General features: G+C 36.6%; 1 pseudogene; it reads left to right on the forward strand.

Moving 5' to 3' along the window:
* The first annotated feature begins 401 nt into the window (after positions 1 to 401).
* On the forward strand, positions 402 to 1,812 carry LOC129356593 (gastrula zinc finger protein XlCGF57.1-like; annotated as a pseudogene).
* Positions 1,813 to 5,013: the final 3,201 nt, after the last annotated feature.

Genomic DNA, 5,013 nt, shown 5'->3' on the forward strand with positions numbered 1-5,013 from the left:
CTGAAGTGTAACGTTTATAACCAGGAGAGGAGATCCACTCTGGATGAGTTAGAACCTCTGCAGGTGAAACAAGAACAGGAAGAGCAAGAAGATCATCAGATAAAGTGGCAGAGAAAGAAGTTTACTGCACTCAGGGTGAAGAACTGATTGCATTAAAAACTGGAGACTGATACCTGCATGGTGGTTCCTGTTGATGAGCAAAAACATACCAAACTGAATCAGAACCAAACAGGAACCAAGACATGTTAAAAAAAGCCTGATGAAACTGAGAACCAACATCAGGACAGAAGAAAACCTTTATCAGGTGTCATCTGTAAAAAACAATTGACTGCCAAATATGCTGTCAGTGATCATATCAGAATTCATAAGGGTGAAAACCGTTTTCATGTGTGAACTGTGGAAAAAGTTTTAGTGAAAAACAGCATTTAACTCGGCACATGAGGATTCACACTGGTGAAAAGCCGTTTCATGTGGGAACTGTGGAAAAAGTTTCAGTCATAAACAGAGTTTAACTCAGCACATGAGGATTCACACTGGTGAAAAGCCGTTTTCATGTGTGAACTGTGGAAAAAGTTTTAGTGGAAAACAGCATTTAACTCGGCACATGATGATTCACACTGGTGAAAAGCCGTTTTCATGTGTGAACTGTGGAAAAAGTTTTAGTCGAAAACAGCATTTAACTCGGCACATGATGATTCACACTGGTGAAAAGCCGTTTTCATGTGTGAACTGTGGAAGAAGTTTTACTGAAAAAAGGCATTAACTCAACACATGATGATTCACACTGGTGAAAAGCCGTTTTCATGTGTGAACTGTGGAAAAAGCTTTAGTCATAAACTTTGTTTAACTCAGCACATGACGATTCACACTGGTGAAAAGCCGTTTTCATGTGTGAACTGTGGAAAAAGTTTTAGTCGTAAACAGCATTTAACTCAACACATGATGGTTCACACTGGTGAAAAGCCGTTTCATGTGTGAACTGCGGAAAAAGTTTTAGTAAAAAAAAGGCATTAACTCAACACATGATGATTCACACTGGTGAAAAGCCGTTTTCATGTGTGAACTGTGGAAAAAGTTTTAGTCATAAACAGAGTTTAACTCAGCACATGAGGATTCACACTGGTGAAAGCCGTTTTCATGTGTGAACTGTGGAAAAAGTTTTAGTCATAAACTTTGTTTAAAACGGCACATGATGATTCACACTGGTGAAAAGCCGTTTTCATGTGTGAACTGTGGAAAAAGTTTTAGTCATAAACTTTGTTTAACTAGGCACATGAGGATTCACACTGGTGAAAAGCCGTTTTCATGTGTGAACTGTGGAAAAAATTTTAGTGGAAAACAGCATTTAACTCGGCACATGATGATTCACACTGGTGAAAAGCCGTTTTCATGTGTGAACTGTGGAAAAAGTTTTAGTCGAAAACAGCATTTAACTCGGCACATGATGATTCACACTGGTGAAAAGCCGTTTTCATGTGTGAACTGTGGAAGAAGTTTTAACTGAAAAAAAGGGATTAACTCAACACATGATGATTCACACTGGTGAAAAGCCGTTTTCCATGTGTGAACTGTGGAAAAAGTTTTAGTCATAAACTTTGTTTAACTCGGCACATGATGATTCACACTGGTGAAAAGCCGTTTTCATGTGTGAACTGTGGAAAAAGTTTTAGTCGTAAACAGCATTTAACTCAACACATGATGATTCACACTGGTGAAAAGCCGTTTTCATGTGTGAACTGTGGAAAAAGTTTTAGTGGAAAAAAGGCATTAACTCAACACATGATGATTCACACTGGTGAAAAGCCGTTTTCATGTGAGAACTGTGGAAAAAGTTTTTAGTCATAAACTTTGTTTAATCAGCACATGAGGATTCACACTGGTGAAAAGTCTTAAAAGTTCACTATTAATTTCATTGTAATAACATTTTAATTAAGTTGTTAAATGTGATATTTATTTGCACCAAGGATGTGTGTTTGTAGCAGTATGAAGCAGGCCGATTTGAGAAGCTAAATGCCTGAAGCCGCAGCTACACTGATAGCTTGACTAGACGAAATATGTTATCACCTTAGCAGGAGAATGGATCAAACTAGAAGTCCTGAGAAACTCTTGTTTTGTAGCCCAGAGAAACAAGAAACAAGAGAAAAGTTTTTATAAACCTCAAGAAATTTACAGACAGGATCTTCAAGAGCTACGAAAATGTGCTTGGACGACAACAGCTGCATGGATGCAGGATGACAACATTGTTTGAGCAGAGACTTGTGACTGAAATCTGGTCTCCTTCTATACAAATGATTTGTAAGCAACGCCTCAATGTAATAAATATTGAGTTGTATGAGAGCACGTTAGAACTGGCCTGGAGACGGAGATAGCAGACATCCTGAAGCTGGCTCTCCATTCATTCTATTGCATTTAAAACTTCAACTGTATCTCTTTCGTCATATTGTGAAATGTTTGATAAATGTTTTGTGTTCAGATCCAACAGTTTCCTTGAGAGATTTTCTTGCTGTTGTTTTGTAATTGTTTTGCTTACAAATATTCATGCCTTACAATAAGTAATTATCTTGTTTGGATTAAAAACATTTAATCATTCTTATTCAGCGGTTTCATTTATGCATTATAACAAGTAATCGTCTCACAAAGTTTCAATGTTCCAGAATCTTATTGTAGCATTTATAATTATTAATGTTATAATATGTGCTTTTAATGCTTCTTGGGATTTATTTGAACATTGTTCTGCAAAAGCAGTGAAAAGGTCAACTGCCATTCTCAGTGCTCTTGTGGACCATTGTGACTAATTTCATGCATTAACAGAGTTTGACTGGACATGGACTCCCTTCCAGAACATTCTCACAAGATTGGACTTGAGGGATTAATTGGTATTATTCTACTCTGTATAGAGAAAGTGTGAGGGATGGATGATGTTTATCTTAATACACTAATTATCAAAAATACAATGTGCTGTTATGCACTGACTTTACATTTTCTTTGATGATTAGATTAAAAAAAATCCATTTTAAAATTTTATGAAATCACTCATTGATTGTTCATGATTTTTTAAAAGTTTGGTTGATTATTATTGTCTTCAGTAATTCTCTGTGTGTCTTTTGTCGTAGTTGTATTTTTGTTTTTTCTGCTCTTTTCTATTACGAGGAAAACATTTCACGTTCTGCCACGAGAAGTGGCACTGAGAAAAATCTGTAGTTGTGATGATCATAGGATCCACAGGTGGCAGTAATGCAATGACATGAATGCAGTTAGTCACAAAACACCAAAGAGAAGAAGACAAAAGAGCAAAAGAGATGAAATGAGGTTATGGCTGTTCATAACAGAATTATTTAAATCTGAAGACAAAGGTATAGTTTGGAGAGGAAGCAAGAAGATTTGGAAAATTAGGTGGGATATAAATAAATGGAAGGCATTTATATACAATTGATGTAGTAATGGTTAGAGGAATAAACAGGAGGGAGGAGATAATTATGAATAGAATAAGAACCAGTCAGTTTTTTTTAAATGGAACTCTTTTTAAGATGGGGAAACATCTTACTGGTTTATGAAGTTGGTGTGATTCTATGGAACATGTTTTTATTAGTTGTAGAAAATATGTAAATCAAAGATACGAGAATTTGAGACACAGATATGAGGATCCAATAGGTGGCAGTAGTACAAGAGCAATGGATGAAAACTGCCGTTACAATGTAAAGGAGAAGAAGAAGCAAAAGGAGAAGAAGAAGAAACAGAAGAAGACAGAGAGGACAGCACATGGTCTGTTTTGTTGAATGTTTGAGTGTTTCTCTAATAAATATCTCCAGTCCAGCTTAAACAAGTGAATCAGCGAGCAGTGAACTGCAGAAACATTGACAGAGTTTAAAGAAATCATCGTCCAGTCGGAGGAAGAGATGGATGATCAGCGCAGACTGCTTGATTTCTCCCGGACTCCCCAGATCATCTTACACCAAATAGGTAGGAAACAGCAGCGTTTGGATGCAGGTTAAGGTCTAAATGTCTAGTGTTACTTCACTATTGTATCCCACTTTATGTTGGATAATTACATAAAATTCTTATGAAATATATTTTCAGATGTGTTTATGTGATAAAATTTGGAAAAGTTCAAGGGTTAATACTTTTGAAGCCACGGGAGAATCAATGCAGTGAAGATGTGGCGCACCTAAAACTGCCACCCCATTATTTATTTTGGATGTATTAATATTTATTAAATAATTTTAAAATATTTTAATGTATGACTTATTCGATTTATTCCAAAAATGAACAAGTTATATTTTGTTTGTTTCGGAGCAGCAGTGGCGAAGCGGAACTTTTGTTTGGGGGACGTTGCTCCCGGGTTGGTTTTAAAGTGGAGTTCCGTTTTTTTTTTTTTGTTTTGTTTTGTTTGGGTGACTTCTCTCTTAAATGATGGAAGTTTTTATTTACTTCAATGAAGTGAATTCCTAATTTTCTCTGTTTTATTCTCCAGATCACCTACAACATAACGTTTATGAGGATGAGCTAAGTCAGCAGGAGAGGAGATCCACTCTGGACCAGGAGGAGTTAGAACCTCTGCTGGTGAAACAAGAACAGGAGAGCCAGAAAATCATCAGATAAAAGGAGAACCGAAGGATCTAGAACACCTGCAGATAAAAGTGGAAGAGAAAGAAGTTTACTACATTCAGGGTGAAGAGCTGATTCAATTAAAACAGGAGACTGATACCTGCATGGTGGTTCCTGTTGATGAGCAAACATACCAAACTGAATCAGAACCAAACAGGAACCAAGACATGTTAAAAAAGCCTGATGAAACTGAGAACCAACATCAGGACAGAAGAAAACCTTTCTCATGTATCATTTGTAAAAAGCGTTTTGCCTTCAGATCTGCTTTTGAGGCTCACATGAAAACTCATACTGGTAAAAAGCCATTTTTATGTCTGACTTGTGGAAAACGTTTTTGTCAAAAAGAGGTTTTAACTCGACACATGACGATTCACACAGGAAAATGCCGTTTTTGTGTGTGATCTGTGG

Source organism: Poeciliopsis prolifica, unplaced genomic scaffold, assembly GCF_027474105.1.
Source record: "Poeciliopsis prolifica strain line A6 unplaced genomic scaffold, Auburn_PproV2 SCAFFOLD179, whole genome shotgun sequence".
NCBI classification, from domain to species: domain Eukaryota; kingdom Metazoa; phylum Chordata; class Actinopteri; order Cyprinodontiformes; family Poeciliidae; genus Poeciliopsis; species Poeciliopsis prolifica.